The sequence below is a fragment of the Nicotiana tabacum genome, chromosome 1 (genome assembly GCF_000715075.1).
Source record: "Nicotiana tabacum cultivar K326 chromosome 1, ASM71507v2, whole genome shotgun sequence".
Classification (NCBI taxonomy): domain Eukaryota; kingdom Viridiplantae; phylum Streptophyta; class Magnoliopsida; order Solanales; family Solanaceae; genus Nicotiana; species Nicotiana tabacum.
In genome coordinates this window covers 86,387,530-86,408,690 of record NC_134080.1, presented here as the reverse complement: position 1 = coordinate 86,408,690, position 21,161 = coordinate 86,387,530, and the positions used below count along the sequence as shown (strand labels likewise).

Here is a 21,161-nt window from a genome sequence, read left to right as displayed (position 1 = left end):
AACTTTGGCTTGAGGGAATAGGATTAGGATGTTATTTGCTACTTGCTAATGTGGAGTACGGTGTATAGGCATGGTGACGGTTATCTATGCACCGGAGTCTAGCATGATCGTGAGTCTTAATTGCTTTTAATTCGAATAACGTGACACAATCTCCTTATTTATTTGATGAGTTTCATATAATGTGAACGATTGAGGTAAAATTGTGATTGGTGTACTTTTGGAGCATTAGCTCGAACATGAATGTGTTAGTTGAGGAACAAGGGATTTAAAAAGAGAATGTGTTGTGATTACTCCCTTGTCGGGATGTGTAGACCGATATATATACTCTCCCTTGTCGGGATATTTTGGGCTGTTAGTTGTACCCTTGTCGGGTTAGAGTGACATGTTGTTGATTTCCCCTAATGGGACTCTCCTTACAAAATCAGATGTTTCGAATTATATTATGGGATCGTGTGGCACACCGTCCACTTATATATGATATTATGGGATCGTGTGGCACGCCGTCCACTTATATATGATATTATGGGATCGTGTGGCACGTCGTCCACTTATATATGATATTATGGGATCGTGTGACACGCCATCCACTTTATATGATATTATGGGATCGTGTGGCACGTCGTCCACGTATGATTTTATGAAATGGGATCGGGTGGTACGCCTACCACAAATTAGAGTGATTATTGGTTATTGGCCTCCGTTGCCGGTGACATATTGTGCACTGTGATAAAGATGAAACGGGAACGAGTGGTATGCCTACCACGTGGTATATGAAAATTGGGATCGTGTGGCACGCCGTCCACCTATATATGATATTATGGATTGTATGGCATGCCGTCCACTATATATATATATATCATGGGAACCGGAGTTTCTTCTGTTTATTTCCGATATTTCAGTTTTATCTGTTACTCCCCGATAGCATGTCCCCTCCTAGCTTTACTTTGTATTATCTTGTTATTGTTTTCTTGCACTTGTATATATAATTGTACAGGTTAATTGTGGTAGGTCCTGTTTAGCCTCGTTACTACTTCGCCAGGGTTAGGCCAGGCACTTACCAGTGCATGGGGTCGGTTGTGCTGATACTACACTCTGTGCATTTTTGTGCACAGATCAGGGAGCAGCTTACGGACTACAGTAGTAGGACTTTTAGGAGCTATTTTCAGTCCAGGGACTCTCGAGGTAGCCTAGCTGGCATTCGCAAGCCGAAGCCCCTTTCCATGTTTTGCGTTTTCTCATCTTGTATCCGACAAACATGATGTATTTTCTTTCAGACATTGTTTGTAGTATTCTGTAGTAGTCCGTGAGCTAGTGACACTAGACATTGGGTAGTGATGTGTATTAAACTTCCGCACTTTTGGTTTTCAGTTATTTTAGAGTTGAAGTCTTCCACTTAAATTTTGTCTCGTTTATTATATTGTTTGAAAGAAAGAAGGAAAGGTGTTTTAAATATTTGGCTTGCCTAGCTCCAATAGTAGGCGCCATCACGACACCCGATGGTGGGAAATTCGGGTCGTGCCAATCAAGAAGAAGACTACCCAGAACATTAACATAAGGAGAAGCATTAAAAAAGAAGAGTATAATTTCAAAAAAGAAAAAAAAGAAAAAAATAGAAAATATATTCAAATAGACATTAGTAAACTTTTTTCAAGAAAAGGAAGAACAAGACAAACACATGGTTAAGAATCCAAGTCCAAGTCCAAGTCCAAATCTAGAAAGGACCCAAAGTTCAGGAGAAGATGATAACTATGAAGACAACCTAAATTATCAAGATGCTCAAGATCCATATAAAGATGAATAAGAAATGAGTTTTGATTCAATAGCTATACATAATTTAGACACATAAAATCAAAGTCCCAGTTAAACAACAATTAAAGAGCACCAAAGACAAAGGAAAAGTGACAAGGCTGGTATACAGAGCAATAATGTTAGCGTACCAATGAGAAAAACAAGAAAGTAAAGAAGATGTGACAGAAAGAAATGCTAGCTGTGCTAAAAGACAAAAGTGACAAGTGACATAAAGAAGAGAAGATGTGACAAGAAGTAATGTTAGTTGTGCTAAAAGACAAGTTAAAATTTTGAGTGGAAGAAAAAGTTACAAACACGGAAGGAATCTCCGACCAAGCCATGTGAAGATGGGGCCCAATGAAGTACCCTGCAAGGCTGGACAAGATAGATTTCGGAAGAGTTTGGAATCCATTTTTCAAATCCGTTCCAAAATTTAGCTATAAAAAAGAGAAGAAAGCAAAAGAAAAACAAGAGAGAAGAAGAAGAAAAACACTCCGAAGAAAACTCATCCAACCAACCTTTTCATCAACCCCCTTTCCAAAACACTTTGTAAAATATTTCCTTATGAATACGTTAGTAGTTCCTCCTCTAAGCTTGTAAAATAAATAAGTCCTTATGGTTATGTGTGATCGTTTTTAATTCCCAAAGCTCAGTAGACTTTTTCGGGTTTCCCGAAAAGGAAATCTCTCTCCTATAAGCATGTAAGTTACTTATCTTTATCTAAATTATGTGTCTGCTAGATATTACCCCTGTTTATTTTAAATTTTTTGCTATTCTGTATAATTTTATGTTTCATGTTCATATGATCGATTATTAGATATCACTCTTAGTATATGGTTAGCTTCCCAATTTCTTAATAATTATGATGGATTAACCTGTAAATTCCTAGGAGAAACTGGTTAAGTAAAACCCGAAAACAATTACGAAGGGTGTAAGTGTTTAACCATGGCCGGGGTGAGGTTAAAGAAATAAGAGTTAAGAAAAGTGTTAAAATCTTTAAAAGATTGGGAAGAAGAGATGAACAGAGTGGATTAAAAAAAAGGTAGTAAAGGGGTAATCTCAGTTCATAATTTAGATAATATGGTAACTATACAAGTCTATAGAATAAGAGAGAGAGAGTACCGAGTAGGATTTTCACAACATAAGAGTTTAATCGCAAAAAATAATTTTATTGTTAATGTCCAATAATCGTAATAACTATACAAATCCAGAAAGCTTTGCTAGGAGCCTTACTCAAAGTTTGGAAGAATTTATATTAGACATAGAAATCGGATTTTATTCGATAGTAGATTTGGCCGTACATTTTATATATCTACAATACAATAGTAGTATCTGTTCAGATATATATAGAAAACAACTGCATTTGATATTATTAATATTATATATATATATATATATATATATATATATATATATATTCTTTGTCTTCTCTTTTCTTTTTCTTTTTTCAGCGTTGGGTTTGTTGAGCTGGATATTGTTTAAGAAGAAAATTTGGTTTCTTTTTGCTTTTTCTTTAAGTAGGGCAATCATATATGCGTGTTTTTTAACACGCATCGGAATATATATTGTTTGCTTATATTTGCTATTGTCTACCCTGTTTCATTTGTGATGCCTTGTGTTCTTATGTAAGCATCATGGTTGTGGTGTCATAAGTTCGTATGTGATCAATGGCTTTGGTCTAGTGGTAAGTCTGCGACTAGTGATGTGTGTTAGGCATACGTTGCGGAAGCCTGGTATTTAAGTGGCAGAATGAAACTCGGTATAAAGTTATTTGAGTCTTGAGCTTAGATGGACTGGTCAAGATGAGCTAAAATTTGGGTCATACCCAACCCGTCGAACTCTTACTAAGCTTTAATTGATGTGTTTTATTTTCTTAAAAATTGTTTAGTTACCAAATAAGACGTTTTTTCTTTTGTTATGGTCATATATAACATATCAAACAAAAAAAGAATATTTTAAAGATATTTTGGCAAAGTTATTCATGGATCAATTTGGACTAAAAATCATCCCAACTTTAGATGAGCTGAGATGGACTGGGTCAAGATGGAATGAGTTCAACAATGTGTGGATCAATGAGCGGCCCAACCTTGGGCGAGTTGAATGGATTTGGGAAATTGTCATCCTATCAGTGTCGGAGCCAGGAATTTTATTAATAGGTGGCAGAATATAAAAAAGTAAATGCATGAAGAAAATAGGTGGAGTCAACAAATATAGTATTTATACATCCTTAGCATAAGGTGGTTCGCCACTACCCATTATACACCGATTCGAACCATTAGCCGACTGGCCCTCGTGGATTCTCATTATCAAAAAAGAAATTGTGCTACTTGATAATGTGATGCAAGGCCACCCCTGTGTACTTGAGAAGGGGAGGAGTTGTTGACTTAGGCTCTACGAAACTTGCACCCAGTTTACATGTAAATTGGACTTCTTTGAGGAATTTGGAAGGAATGATGATTTGTTATAAGTATATTTGATTGTTGAAACTTGCAGGTTGAACTAATGAATTACACGTCAAACTCTAAACTAGTTGGGGTAGAATATATTCAACTCAATTAGATCCATTTCCAACTAATTCAGTAATTAGATACAACATATTAGGTCTATTTTTACCCTGACCGTCACCCTAGCGCACCCCACGTAAGGTCTGTTGGGTTTTAAGTGTAAACCACGGGCTTTAATAAAGAAAGGCATAAATGAAGAAAAATATACAAACATTTTTTTTTCTTTCAAAAATATTAATTATAAGCACAAATACTAATATTTGGCGCCTTATGACTGCACTGGAGCGAGGCGAAACATTCAGCCTGTTTATAGGATTTCAGCAAGCCTTTGACTACAGTGTGCCCAAGCACGTTTAGTTCTGATTTCGTAATATCATTTCACAATGTGCCTTATACTTGAGAATCTCGAGCATTCTTTGGTCTGGCAGAACTTCTTATATTTTTAAAGAAGTATTTATACGTAAATCATGTTCTGATAGCACTTTTCAGCACTACTCCCACTGGTGATTAGTTATGGTGTCATTCTCATTCTCTTGTGTATCTATGCACTATACAGAGAATGTAAGTTTTAACTGACCACTTTATAGTTAACCATGTGACTGGTTGGCCCTTTAATGTTTCCCTAGCCCAAATGCCTCTACTCTTAGGGAGAACCAATTGCCTGGCTCTTTATTCTACTTAAACAATAATCTTTATTTGGTCAGTGTTTGACCATTTTCCGTTGAAGTGATTTTGTTGTGATCTTTGGTTTGTTATTACTTGTGTATTAGTACAGCTTTACATCTCCTCTTTTGATGCAGATCAATGACTATGAATGTGGTGCTGTACATCATTTGAAAGCTTTGATTTAGTTCCATTCCCATCAATTACAAACAATATATCTTTCTCACTTTATAATTAGACCAGACACTAAATCCACTTATCCTTTCCGTGGCAACCTTTTCCCCTTTCTCCTCTCCCTTTCCACACCCAAATACTAGTTCAAAGTTTCAGTCTCAAATGCTGCAACCGTACTTGGAGAAACTAGAAGCACAACAACATCAGCTGCAGCCAAAACAAGCTGCTGTTGAACATGTTGATGATAAGCCTCTTCATGTATCGTCTATCCAAAACCCCGAATCAGATGTTACTTCTAATCATGCCTCTTCCAATCATTCATCAACCGCATACCACGTTTCGTTCAATCAAGACAGCGGCTGTTTTGCTATCGGCACTGATCGCGGTTTTGGAATATTTACCTGTGACCCTTTCCGTGAGTCCTTTTGTCGATACTTTGAAATTATAGGTGGCATTGGAATTATTGAAATGCTCTTCCGCAGCAATATATTAACGTTTGTTGGACGTGGAGACCATCCACAGTATCCTCGAAACAAGGTCATGGTTTGGGATGATAACCAAAGCCGCTGCATCAGTGAGCTATGTTTCCGGTCGGAAGTGCGCAGCATCCGGCTTCGGCAGGACTGCATTGTAGTAGTTCTTGAGCAGAAGATATTTGTCTACAACTTTTCTAATCTGAAGTTGTTGTTTCAAATTGAAACAATCGCGCACCCAAAGGGGCTATGTGAGGTTTCACAAGCTGCTAGTCCACTTGTATTGGTGTTGCCTGGTCTGCAAAAGGGTCAAGTTCGGGTTGAACATATGCATCAAAAAGCACAAAATTTATTGTAGCACATGACTCGGTGCTTGCATGTTTTTCTCTTACGAGGGAAGGCAACCTGCTGGCAACAGCAAGCACCAAGGGTACACTAACACTACAAGATAATATGGAATTTGCCATACATTGAATATTGTTGCGAAAAGTACTTTTGGCAACAACTGAAAAGTTGTTGCATGCCATTGCAACAAATGTTGATGGGAAAAGTTTTTGCAACAATAAAAAACGTTGTTGCAAAATCTATATATATATTAAAGCTATAAAGTTGTCATATATAATTGATTATGTAGTTAAGCCAAGTGGCAAACTAATAAATATCAATAGTATATGATAACTTTATTCTATATTTGACTATGTTAGTCAAATATATATATATATATAAACTGAATTTGAATTAAAGAATAATTTTAAAAAAAAATATCTTTTATTGCCATGTTATCATACTTAATTCGGTTAGTGATCATATGCAATTATATTAGGAACTTTTGTTATCTTAATTCAAATTATGTAAGTACTACTTCGCATCTGGTAAAAAAAAAATACTCCATATAACTATAAACTCTTTTACATTTAAAATTCTATAATTATAATTCTTTAAAACATTATAACTAGATTTGAATAAAGCAAATTTTTTAAATAAATATAATATATAAGGTACATATCTATGTTTATAACAAAAAAAAAAGTTTAAAAGTTGATAAAAATTTACTTGCATATATAATGAAGTAAACCTACATGCTGGAGAAAGAAACATTACAAAAATCAATCAATATTCAACACAAGTTATTTTTTTTTATTTTTGAAAAATGTTTGTTTGAAGAGTCAATTTATATAAATGGACATCAAACAAATAACAAAACTTTGACTATATAATTGACTAATTTCTATTTAACACCTTCTAGGAATTGAAGGATATACGCCGAAACCTCTTCATTTAGCTGCAGTCAAACCAATATTGCAAGGGTGTAGTATTTTTTTCATTGAAAAATATTAGTTTTGAATCATTAGATTATGTGAAAGATTTTTTTCTCGAATTCAAAAGGAGCGATATTTGTTTCTAATTGATAGTTTCTATAGCGATTTTCAAGTGTAACGAAAAGTATATTTAAAAAAAAAATTGGTATGACGTGAAATAGTTATTTTTAAAATGTAAACAAATTATTTCGAAATGGGATTATTTTTTAAATTATAATGTAATTTTTAAAATAAAAGATAAGATATTTTTAAATTTTAGTAGAGAGTTTTTAAAATAATTATAATAGAAGTCATATCATGGATAAAATCAAGAAACCAAAATCTTATGGATTATTACATAAATATCCGGCCAGATTTATTATTTACTTTTTGTAGCTAATATACATAGATGATATACCTATTACACATGATTATACACATGTTACATATGAATTATAAATAAATTACACATCTCAATTTTTTAGTTTAAGTGGTTGGGTGAGCTCCTGTTTAGGTTGATAAGATAAAGCCAAAAGAAAAATATGATAAAATTTCAACCAAAGATTTAAAATATAAATAGAGTTCTTATGTAGACAATTTCTATTAAAACTCATCATTTTATTACGAAATAACTTAATTTTGTGTAACAAAAGAAAGAAAAACATAAAAAAAAATAAGATAAAAGAAAATAAATATAGCAAAAAATGTATGAAAAATCTAAAACCCAGAAATAAGAGACGACAACGAATTTCTTCTTCTATTTCAACTTTGTTGAGTGTAAAAAATTAGGAAGATAATCTCATCGATTTCAAATATTTTTTTCAACTCAAATACATAGATTATAAGATAAAGATATCTTAGAATATTTTTTTTATTTACATTGTGTGTCATTTTTTAAAAAATCACTATTGCTAACAAAGTGATATGGTATTCGAATTTGAATTTAATTGTAATTTAAGTAGTTTACATTGAGGTTAAGCCACGTATGGTGAAAAAATTGCTTAGCAATTTTAAGACAATATATGCAATATTATATAATAGGCGAAATACATAAACAACCCCTTCAAGTTGTCCACAACGGTCCAAGGCGAAATTAAATTAAGGTGTTCAAATGACCGTTGTGGACAACTTGGAGGGGCTGTTTATGTATTTCGCCTATATAATAACAATCAATTAATCTACATTTAATGATTCAAAGAACAAAAAATCTGTATACGTATAGGGTATTCAAAATTTAAAATTTGTGGCTAGAGATATCGATAAACTCAAAATAGAGTCATACTAAAATAAAATTTACCGGCTAAAGAATCATTTAAATTTTTAGCTAGCCGATTAAAGTGAATTTTAAATTAAGGATAATATCTTCACTTGCATCATTATAAAAATAATTATTTTATTGAAATATATATAATGTTGTAGAAATTGAAATTAAAATTTCAAAATAGAAATATTTTTTTAAACATAATAGCATACCAAATAAGAATTTAAGTAGTAGTAAAAGAGTCACGTCGTAACCAAAGAATCGTTCATATTGTGCTAACCTTTGTGCTTTTCCAAAACTCATAAATACGAGTTATTATTTCGTGACTATTTTTAGGTTCCAATGACACCAATAAGAATGGTGCAAAAATAAAATTATCACTACGAGATTTGAGAAAATGTTAGCCTTTTTTCATGTAGTTGTTTCATAAACAATATCTAATGATTATCCATAATTACCTAGAACGTTTAAATTTTAAGGTTATTTACATATAATTCAAATAACTCACATATTCAATATGGTTAATATCAAATATCAAAATGGAGTCATACTAGAAAGAAAATCACTGGCTAAAGAACTTTAAAATTTTAGATAGTCGACTAAAATGAGTTTTGAATTAAGGATAATATTTTCACTTACATTGTTATAAAAATAATTATTATTGAAAAATAAAATTTTAGAAACTGAAAATTTAAAATAGAAATAATTTTAGAATATATCAACACACCAAATAAGAGTTCAAGCAGTAGTAAAAGAGTCAAGTCGTATCCAAAGAGTCCTTTATAGTCTCAACCTTTGATTGATTTGCCATAAATATGAGTTATTATTTTGCTTCCTGACTATTTTTTTTTATCCAATGACACCGGGAGAATGGTACTAAAAAAGAAAAATAGAATTATAACTAGGAGATTTGAGAAATGTTTAATCATTTTCATGTCTTAATTAATATCCAATGATTATCTATATTTATCGAGAAGGTTTAAATTTTAAGATTTTTTACGTATAATCCAAATAACTCAAATATTTAACATGGTTAGTGTCCGCGCATCTGCGCGGGTGCTAATACTAGTATTTTCTTAAAGCAACAAAGAATGTTGTTGCCATTTATTATATTTTGGTCACACGGTTGTGGCTTATGAAAGTATTTAGCAACAACAATTATTGTTGCGATAAATTATTATTTTTTCGCAACAATTATTGTTGCAATAAATTATTATTTTTTCGCAACAATATTACTTGTGGCAAAACAATTGGCGAGAGGGTAGTTAATATTATGTTATAAAGGCTTTTAGCAACAAGTATTGTTGTGGCCACAAAATCACTTCTTGCCAATAATATTCTATTTTCTGTTGTACAACTGGCAACAATAAATATGTAGTTGCTACATACACAATTTACATTTTCTATCTTTTAAAACATCACAAATATATATAAATTTCAAAAACTAAATACCACTAAAACATATGTAATCGGGTAAAACAATTGAAGATAGAGTTCTTACCGGTTCTTCTCCAATCAGCAGCAATACGATGCATCAAGCAGGACGCAACAGAGAAGGAGCTCGTTCAAGAATAGCTGATAAGAAAAATCCTAGGCAGATAGTTATTAAAGAGTGCGCTAAAAATTTGGAAAAAGTGGAGTATTAAAAAGCGAAAGTTTTCCGCGTTTGATTTTGGCGGAAAATTAGAATGTTTTAGGCCACAACCCACGTACCTTATTGGCATAATAATATGTATACCAACAAATAGTATCACAAAATCCTTCGAGGAAATAATATCAAATTCATGTTATTGCAACAATAGAAAAAGGTCCATTAAAAAAAGGAACAAGAATCTGGACAAACTTTAAAACAATAAAATTATGCAAGGAACAAGAATGTGGACAAACTTTGAAACAAAAAAATAATGCAAGGAACAAGAATCTGGACAACGATAAAACAAAAAAACTTATGCAAAGTTGCTTTCTGAAGCATATGGAATTATAGGAGAAAAAAGCACAAATCATACTCGGGCGTAGAAGAATTTAAGATGCACATACCCAATTAAGTACCTCAACCACGAAATTCTCCAAGATTCTAGTGCAAAAACTGAGCTGGTGGTTTGATTCGATGCCCGAATTATTCCAATTTTCTTTTTCAAAGGGATTCAAACTAGTTTGTGTATTATTTTTTTTCTTTAGAATTCTACTCACTAATTCTCGAATTCTTTTTAATTAAGACATCAAATTATCAACCTTAAAAGTCGCACTATGGCAACAATGTCGACGCTTCACTTTTCTTCTTTTCTTATTGTCCGTTTTAACAGACCACTTCAAACCCGATTGCTGCTAGGTATTCCAAGACTAAGTTTGAGTGGTCTCGTTTAATATGGAACAATTTCTTTTCCTTTCCTTTGTTTTGAAAAGACGTAGGCCTGATAAAAGACAATCACAGAAGATAGAGTTCTTACCGTTCTCTCCGATCAGCAGCAACAAGTCTTGTTGCCGTTCTTCTTATCAGCATAAACAACAGGGGAGGAGCTCTTTGAATTAGAATCGATAAGAAAAACCCTAGTAAGAATAGTTACTAGAGAGTGGGCTAAAAATCCGGGAAAGTAATTAAAAGACTTTTGGTTTTGTCCGCGTTTGTTTTTGGCGGAAAATAGAAAAGCTTTAGGCCACAATCCACGTATCTGGCAATTTAATGTGTATTGCCAACAACAAAAGAAATTTATTGTTGCCAATTCTATTTATAATTTAATTTTATTATGTTAAAAATTCTATTTTTTGCAACAATTAAAATTAGTTGTTGCCATTTATTGAAATTCGGCAACAATACTATAGTTGTTGCTAGAACGTTGTTGCCATTTTTAAAATTTAAAATTTAGTATCTAAATCATAGCATATGGCAACAAAATTAACATGTTTGCCAACAAGAAAATCTTGTTACCAAAAAGTCTATGTTATAGCAACAATTTTATCGAGTTGTTGCCATTTATCAATTTTAGCCAACAATATTTTAGTTGTTGCTAAAACGTTGTTGCAAATTCTATACTTTCTTCTTGTAGTGATCCGGATTTTCAGCACGCTAGAAGGTACATTGTTGCAGGAGGTAAGGGATTATTCTCATCATTGTTTAAGTTTATTCTATATCAGACATTCTTCTGTTACAAAACCTCAAAAATAGCAGCATTTCTGTTACTATGTTTCCCCTTTTCGGGCCAAAGTAAGAATAATTAATGGAGGGGATAAGAACATTCTTACATGGGTTTGAACTTTTTTTTATTTTGCTGCTTTTCGGTAAGTAGTGTTCTCCAGTTGATGTTAGTTAATGTACCTTACCTATTGAGTCTTCCTTTATCCTGTTCTTATGATCATTCAGAATGATGCCTGATTGGCTAATCATCCATATCACATTGTACAGTTGTTCACCAACTTAGTGGAGCATGTTTCAAATGCTCCATAATTTCCTCATTAGTTTTCACCTTGGGCTTGCAGCATTCTGATATTTTCAGCCCACCATTTGGTCTCTCACCCACTACTAGAAATCCGGTAAAAAGCGACCACAAAAAGCGACCAAAGTTGGTCGCTTATAGGCCTAAAAGCGACCAAAAAGTTACCAAACATGCCTGGTCGCAATATTGCTGGTCCCTTTATTTTAGGGACCAAAGTTGGTCGCTAATTAGCGACCAATTTTGGTCTCTAAAGTAAAAGGACCAAATATTCTGATTTTGACTTTAGTGACCAACTTTGGTCGCTATATTAATTTAATAATATAAATTTGGCGACCAAAGTTGGTCTCTACATATGAAATACGTTGTTTTTAATTTATCATTAATCATTAGAAAGCGACCAACTTTGGTCTCTAATCCAAATATTATATTTTAAATCTGGACAACAGAGACCAAAGTTGGTCGCTAAATTCAAGAATTTAATATTTTTTTTAAAGATAAGCGACCAACATTGGTCGCTATATTTCCAGAAATTGTATTTTTTTTAATAGAAATCTGGGCAGGTAGCGACCAACCTTGGTCGCTATTGCCCAGAAAATTATTTTTATAGTGAAATGCGACCAAATAGAGACCAAAGTTGGTCGCTTTTCTTGGAATATTTTTGGCAGAAACTGCCTGTTTTGGCAGCTACACCACCTGCCAGCTTACCAAACATCCTAAACATGCATTATATGCCAGCAACAACAACAACAACAACAACAATTAAAAGCAACAATCAATAGAACTAACACATTAAGCTAACAAAACTAAGTTAACGCTTATTACAAGCCCATTCGAACTAAAAAGAACTAACACAATAGAACTAAATTTTTTTGTCTAGTTCAAAGTATATAAAGTACTCAAGGAGTGTTCTTTCAGCATCCTCGTCCGAAAGTTGGATTGCCTCGCCCGATTCATTAGGTGGTTGAGTGCGTATGAATTCCCCCACGTCAGCTGCATGTGAAGCGAACCTATATGAAAAATTATATATATTGAATTAGTATTTCAAAATTTATATAAAAGTAAATCAAAATACTTAATGAAAAGCAAAAAACTTACATGTATATAGTCGAGGCTCGACCCTCCTTTCTGAATCAGTCTTTTTCTTCTTCTTTACAATACGAGTTTCATTGAATAGCTCATCTTGCTTCATTGGCATCATAAAGTTGTCTGGTGGCTTTGGTGATTATCCTCGTGGTACTATTACTCGGGATGAACTTGGATACAGAGAATAACTTGGATACAGTACCTGACAGGGTGTGTCTTTGATCAATTGTTGATCTCTATAGCTACAATGATAATGAGAAGGCAACGACATGTGTTTCAAAATAGTGATGGTATAAGTAGGATTTAACATTTCCTAAGTAGATAAAAGAGGTTATAGAGGAATTCTCTACTTCACTTTCCAAGAGGAAAAGAAGTTTGATTGATAGTGACAACGTTGATGAAGACGGAATGTTTTCCGTTGGTCATGGCAGTTCCCATAAAGCGGGGATCATAAGATTCTATGATGACAAAGATTATAGAAAGTTTTGTTCTAAACTTTCTTCCAAGTCTGATCCGTACAAGCTTAATATGATATTTCTTCGAATTCAGACAATGATTTGACCGACAAAAGTATGGAAATGCTCTTAAAAAGAATTAAAGGTAAAATATTTTTCTTGGTAGAGAAGGATGCTGAAAAGATTTTACCTTTAATTCTTTTTAAGAGCATTTCCATACTTTTGTCGGTTAAATCATTGTCTGAATCTGAAGAAATATCACCAATATCACATTAAGCTTGTACGGATCAGACTTGAAAGAAAATTTAGAACAAAACTTCCTATAATCTCTGTCATCATAGAGTCTTATGATCCCCATTCTATGGGAACTGCCATGACCAACGGAACACATTCCGTCTTCATCAACCTTGTCACTCTCAATTAAACTTCTTTTCCTCATGGAAAATGAAGTACAGAATTACTCTATAAGCTCTTCTTTTATCTACTTAGAAAATACTAAATTCCTACCTACACCATCACTATTTGAAACACATGCCATTGTCTTCTCATCATCATTGTCACTAATGAGAAGAACAATTAAAGGCACACTTTGCCAGGTACTGTGTCTTAGTTATTCTTGGTGGAAGTTCTATTGCATGTCTAATAACGTCATCAACCTCTTCTAATAATTCTCCGGCAATCTAAAATTCCAAAACATAAACTAAAAGTTCAATTCATATCCTAAACCTTCAATTCATATCCACAAAAGTTCAAGTCATATCCTAAAGGTTCAACTCATATCGTAAAAAGTTCAAGTCATATCGTAATTTCAATTTATATCGTACAAGTTCAATTCACAAGAACAAAACCTAAAAACAAAAAGTTCATCAATTCTTCTCCTACGAGTTTAAACATAAACTAAAAGTTCAATTTATATCCTAAAGGTTCAATTCATATCCACAAAAGTTCAAGTCATATCCTAAAATTTCTCTTTATATCCTAAAAATTCAATTCATATCCTAAAAGTTTCAATTTATATCCTACAAGTTCAATTCACAAGAACAAAACCTAAAAACTAAAAGTTATATTCATATCCTACGAGTTTAAACATAAACTAAAAGTTCAAGTCATATCCTAAAGGTTCAATTTATTTCCTAAAAGTTCAACTCATATCCTAAAAGTTTCAATTCATATCCTAAAAAGTTCAAGTCATACATAAAAGCTTCAATTTATATCCTACAAGTTCAATTCACAAGAACAAAACCTAAAAACTAAAAGTTATATTCATATCTTACGAGTTTAAACATAAACTAAAACTTCAAGTCATATCCTAAAGGTTCAATACATATCCTAAAGGTTCAATTTATTTCCTAAAAATTCAACTCATATCCTAAAAGTTTCAACTCATATCGTAAAAAGTTCAAGTCATACATAAAAGCTTCAATTTATATCGTACAAGTTCAATTCACAAGAACAAAACCTAAAAACTAAAAGTTCATCAATTCTTATCCTACGAGTTTAAACATAAACTAAAAGTTTAATTTATATCCTAAAGGTTCAATTCATATCCATAAAAGTTCAAATCATATCCTAAAATTTCAATTTATATCCTAAAAATTCAACTCATATCCTAAAAGTTTCAATTCATATCCTACATGTTCAATTCACAAGAACAAAACCTAAAAACTAAAAGTTATATTCATATCCTACGAGTTTAAACATAAACTAAAAGTTCAAGTCATATCCTAAAGGTTCAATACATATGCTAAAGGTTCAATTTATTTCCTAAAAGTTCAACTCATATCCTAAAAGTTTCAATTCATATCCTAAAAAGTTCAAGTCATACATAAAAGCTTCAATTTATATCGTACAAGTTCAATTCACAAGAACAAAACCTAAAAACTAAAAGTTCATCAATTCTTATCCTACGAGTTTAAACATAAACTAAAAGTTCAATTTATATCCTAAAGGTTCAATTCATATCCACAAAAGTTCAAGTCATAACCTAAAATTTCTATTTATATCCTAAAAATTCAACTCATATCCTAAAAGTTTCAATTCATATCCTAAAAATTCAACTCATATCCTAAAAGTTTCAATTTATATCCTAGATTTCTATAAACCCTAGATTTTTATAAAATGTTAAATAATGATAAATACAACCTAAATCCTAGGTTTCTATAAAATACAATGTTAAATAATCAATTGAAACATTAGTCATTTGAAACTAATTCATAGCTAATAAACAAAACATTATAAGCTTACACAAAAGATATAAATTGTAATTATAACCTAGAATTTTTAGGAGGTGGAGAAGGAGAGAGACGCAGCAGAGGCGACGGCGACGGGGCGGCGGCAGCTGGGCGGTGGTCATTGGTGGCGTGGGTGGGGCCTCTGGTGCTGGGAGTTGGAAGGGGGGGGGTTTGAGTGTGAGAGAGAAAAGAGAGATTTTGGGAAATTTTTAGAAAGAATGGGAGGGGATCTCGGTTTTGACACTCTGGAATTAAAAATAGCGACCACAGTTGGTCGCTATATTGGTAGATAAATCAGTTTTGAATTTTTAGAAATAGCGACCAAAGTTGGTCGCTATTTCAAAAAAATTATATTACTCTTAATTCAATTTAAAATTATATATATGTAGTATAAATTTAGGATTTTAATTCAATTTAAGCTATATATATATATATATATATATATATATATATAATACAATTTAAAATTATGTACATATGTAGTATAAATTTAGGATTTTAATTCAATTTAAGCTATATATATATATATATATATAATACACTTATACTTAGTGATACAGTATTACCTAATACACTTATACTTAGTGTATAGTATAGCGTAAGTATATATATATTATATATATAAGCTATATTCGATATAATACTACCTAATACACTTATACTTAGTGCATAGTATAACGTAAGTATATATATTATATATATATATAACTTATACTTAGTGCATAGTATAGCTTAAATATATATATATATATATATATATATATATATATATATATATATATATATATATATAAGCTATATTCTATACAGTATGACCTAATACACTTATACTCAGTGCATAGTATAGCGTAAGTATATATATTATATATATAAGCTATATTCGATATAATACTACCTAATACACTTATACTTAGTGCATAGTATAGCGTAAGTATATATAGTATATATATAAGCTATATTCGATACAGTATTACCTAATACACTTATACTTAGTGCATAGTATAGCGTAAGTATATATATTATATATATATAAGCTATATTCGATACAGTATTAACCTAATACACTTATACGCAGTGCATAGTATAGCGTAAGTATATATATATTATATATATAAGCTATATTCGATACAGTATGACCTAATACACTTATACTCAGTGCATAGTATAGCGTAAGTATATATATATATATATATATATATATATATATATTCGGTTATACTACCTAATACACTTATACTTAGTGCATAGTATAGCGTAAGTATATATATATTATATATATATATATATAAGCTATATTCGATACAGTACTACCTAATACACTTATACTCAGTGCATAGTATAGCGTAAGTATATATATTATATATATAAGCTATATTCGATACAGTATTACCTAATACACTTATACGCAGTGCATAGTATAGCGTAAATATATATATATTATATATATATATATAAGCTATATTCGATACAGTATTACCTAATACACTTATACTTAGTGCATAGTATAGCGTAAGTATATATATTATATATATAAGCTATATTCGATACAGTATTACCTAATACACTTATACTTAGTGCATAGTATAGAGTAAGTATATATATTATATATATATAAGCTATATTCGATACAGTATTACCTAATACACTTATACTTAGTGCATAGTATAGCGTAAGTATATATATATATATTATATATGTAAGCTAAATTCGATATAGTATTACCTAGTACACTTATACTTAGTGCATAATATAGCGTAAGTATATATATTTTATATATATATATAGAGAGAGAGAGAGAGAGAGAGAGAGAGACACGCACGATTCATAGTACTATTCATCCCTTGTATTACAAAAGTATTAACGGCTTATATTTATATTATTTAGATAGTAAATACAAAAGTGATTTTTAATTTTGACCATTGTTGACCTGAATAGAGACCAACTTTGGTCGCTATTTATTCAAGAATTTAGTTTAGCGACCAAAGTTGGTCGCTATATTTAAATCAGATTTAATTATATTTCATATAATATTTAAATTAATAATATAATTATTAAAATTGTATAACTGGGCCCCATTTAAGCGACCAAAGTTGGTCGGTATCTGCCTACCCTTTAAGTAGCGACCAACGTTGGTCGCCATTTTTATATTATATATATTTATATTTTATAATTTTTTTAAAATAATAATATAATTATTAAAATTTTGTAGGTGGGTCCCACTTTAGCGACCAACATTGGTCACTAATCTCAGTAAATGTTTGACCAAGAAAGTCTGACTAGTCCAGTCAACATTTTGACTAATATAGCAACCAAGTAGCGACCAATCTTGGTCGCTATTTTGTTTCTTTTATTTATTTTATTATTTTCGCTAGTTTAGCGACCAACTTTGGTCGCTTTTTCCCACAAACCAATGTTGGTTGCTAAATTTTGGTCGTTTTTTTCCGGATTTCTAGTAGTGACCCTTTTAACCCCTTGAAACAAAAACTAATTTGATAGAAATGGTTTGTTAGTTCTTGTTTTTCTATCTTGAATGAGTTTTTCTCCCATAATTACAAGAGTAATTTCTACATTTTGTAATCCGTAGTATGGTGCTGGACATAATTTGATAAAGAGTGTACGGTTGAACTGTTTTGATGGCCTTCTATTTCTTCTTGGCCTTGCCTAGATATATTTTAATTTCCAACTAATTGTGTCTTTTACCTTTCGTTTCGACCAGCTAACATTGTTTTACATGCTTGACTTTTGCTAAATTGCATATGATTCAGGTAAGGAGAGGCTTGGATAGAGAAGAAATATATAGTGTTTCTTTCTCTCCAACTGCTCAGTGGCTAGCTGTCTCCAGCGACAAAGGCACTTGTCATGTCTTCAACCTCAAGGTGAATCCAGGGAACTTGAGTACTAACAAGTCAAATAGTTCACCCCACTCTCGTGTTCCTGTGGCGGCCTCTAGTTCACTCTCCTTCATCAGAGGTACTTCTGAAGAAGATTTAAGGTTCTAGTTTATATTTTTAAATCTTAGATGGGTATCCGTTCATACTCAATAAAATTATTTGGTATTTTAACGTAGATATTTACAGATCCTGTTAAGCAGTAAAAAATGTTGCTTGTAAGTTGTAATTCTGTCCCTAAGAACATGACCTTCATTTTCTAATTTCCAGGCATCTTTTTAAATAGTGAGTATATTTTACAAAATGCACTTCATATATGGGAATTGCAATCACTACCGTAGAGAGCAAACTTTTGTTTCTTGCAAGGACACCTTACATCTACACCTTACATTTTTCTTATTTGTCTATTCATCACATCTACGGAATATTTAACTGTAGTATTTGAACTTTTTGTGGTTTATAATCAGTGGTATATGTTGACTCTATGAGTCAGGTGATTAGTGAAGACTGTTTGTTAATAGGGAATCCTCTAATTCCAGTCATCGATGGTGTATAATAGTATAATATTACTTGCGTTCTCATTTATAGTGATTAATCATAAGGGGCTGTGTGATTAACTTGTCATGGCCGGCAGAAATTTCCTGTCAACTGGTCGTAATAGATTTTAACCTTATTTGCTTCAGCTGAACTCGCGTGTTAAGACCGAAAAAAATCAGGTGTCATGCGGAAGCTAGCAAAGCAAACCTTGAACAATGATAAATCATACAACAAAGAAAAATATACCAAAAGAGACACAAACATATAACGTGGTTCGGTCAACTGACCTACGTCCACGGCGGAGATGAGCAATCCACTATATAAAAAGAGAGTACAAAATATCGAGAGACCAAACTCATGAAGAGGCAAACACAAGTGACACACTAACACTTGTCCTGTAAATTTCTCCTCCTAAACACGATTCTCAAACTCCCTATGACTACATTGTGGATGCTACTGAATGAGAAGGACTGATCTTCAATTTATAGAACTCCAAACCTTTTCCTACAAGAAAAAGGACTAGCCAAATATGAAAAATTTGTAATTTTCTTCTACAAGAAGGAAAGCCCAATTAAGGTAAACATGTTGCCCTTTCATTCAACAAATAGGAAAATCAAATTTCGTAAGAAAATCAAGACAACACCTAACAATTCTCCCCCTTGGCCTGAATTTCTGATAAAATAAACTTGATCCACCTTCTTCACGTAGACTTCAACAGGTCGCATCTTTAAATCTCCACCGCAATGTTTGTCTCAACGCGCATAGCACACAGCTCAAATTTCTCAGACAAAAATCATGATTATCGTCAAATATGTTACGGCTAGAACTGAATCTGTCAAGATGAACCTGTCTTGAGCTTCACTCTGATACCACTTATCACGGGTCGAACTTTTTTCGGACGCTAGCGGCACCAAATAGCCCGTGCGGCGCCTGTAGCCACCCTACACGATAGGCCAGCCTTTCCTCTTTCCCAGGTTTTCTAGCACAATCTTGTGCGTGTGGTGAAGCTTGCCTAGGAGGCTTGCTCCAACTGTGTCGCCTGTCCAATGTCTAGGCTCATAGCCTTTCCGCTTCTCATCTGCTGGATCTCATCCATGCGCACACCCGAGGTTGGCTAAGGACATGTCCGTCCCTCGCCTAGCACTGAGTCTCGCGTGCACAGTCCAATCCTCAAGCTTGACACTCACCTCGTGCACCGCACCCAGTAGGGCAACCTTTAGTCCTTGGCCTTTGTCATGTGCGTCTTTCATAGCATGCCCATCATTGCCTTGTGGCATAGCCAAACATAGCCCTCGTGACATACTTCCATCCCGCATAGTGCAGTGTCGCCCCACAACTGCACGTCTAGGCCAACGGACCCTTGCTTGCCTAGTTAAACCCATGCCAAGCTCACAAGTCGACACATGAGCCCCCTAAGATAGGTGCTTCAAGTATCCAATCAGCACGAAGGTCTTTATCCACCATTTCGGTAGCCCACAGGGCATAATCGTCCCACACATCAAGCCTTCAGTGCCCGTTTTGTGCCCAACGCTAGCCCTGCGCCATCCATAGAGTTCCCGAGCTCGTATGGATACCTTAGACACTCCTTTGAGATGCCCAGGCAGGCCCTTGAGGTTCCCCCTCAAGGTAGCTAACTTGGTGCGGCTTGGTGGCAGCACACACGGGGGAGGCTGGCTGGCTGAGCTTCAACACTCGTGTGTCATGTAAAATGGAAAATGCTTTCTTTGGACTTTGTGATATAGAGGCACAGTCAAGACAATTTTCTGTTTCCAACCTCTGTGATTTTGCCTGAAGAATATTCCTTGGGGCCTTTTCATTGTTAATGTTATCTCTTTCAAGGGAACTTTTGCACTGTCCTGCTCCCGAAAAGCACTCTATATCCACTTCTTTGCATAATAAAGTGATGAACTATTGACGGTGAGAGTGAGAGGTAGCTGTGAATGCTACAGTTTCTACTTCTGTTCAGGCTCTTGAGTTCCTGCTTAATTTTTTCAGGAGTTCTTCCAATTTTTTTAGCTCAGAATGGTCTGTGGCTCAATTCCGATTGCCTGGAGTGTCTCAATACATTGTTACATTTGGTAACGAAAAGAATACGCTGATAATTCTTGGCTGGGACGGAAGGTTAGTTAACTCTTGCAAGAACTTATGTCTACTATAATATAATCTTCTATAGTGTTTGCCGCCTAAACATTTGGTTTATGTTTTTGTCATTGAGAATAATTATTTTTGCTTTGTTTTTTAAATACAGTATTTGAATTTGGATTTGACTGGTGTTGGGTTGGTTTTTGGATAATCAAAACCCTAAAATGTTTAAAGCTTTCATAAAACTAACTAAACATGTTTAGATACTAATACTGTAAATACACATCTTTTCG

General features: G+C 33.0%; 1 pseudogene; it reads left to right on the top strand.

The window, feature by feature from the left end:
• Nucleotides 1-4,996: 4,996 nt before the first annotated feature.
• Nucleotides 4,997-21,161, top strand: part of LOC107826942 (autophagy-related protein 18a-like) — a 56,801-nt pseudogene continuing 40,636 nt past the window's right edge.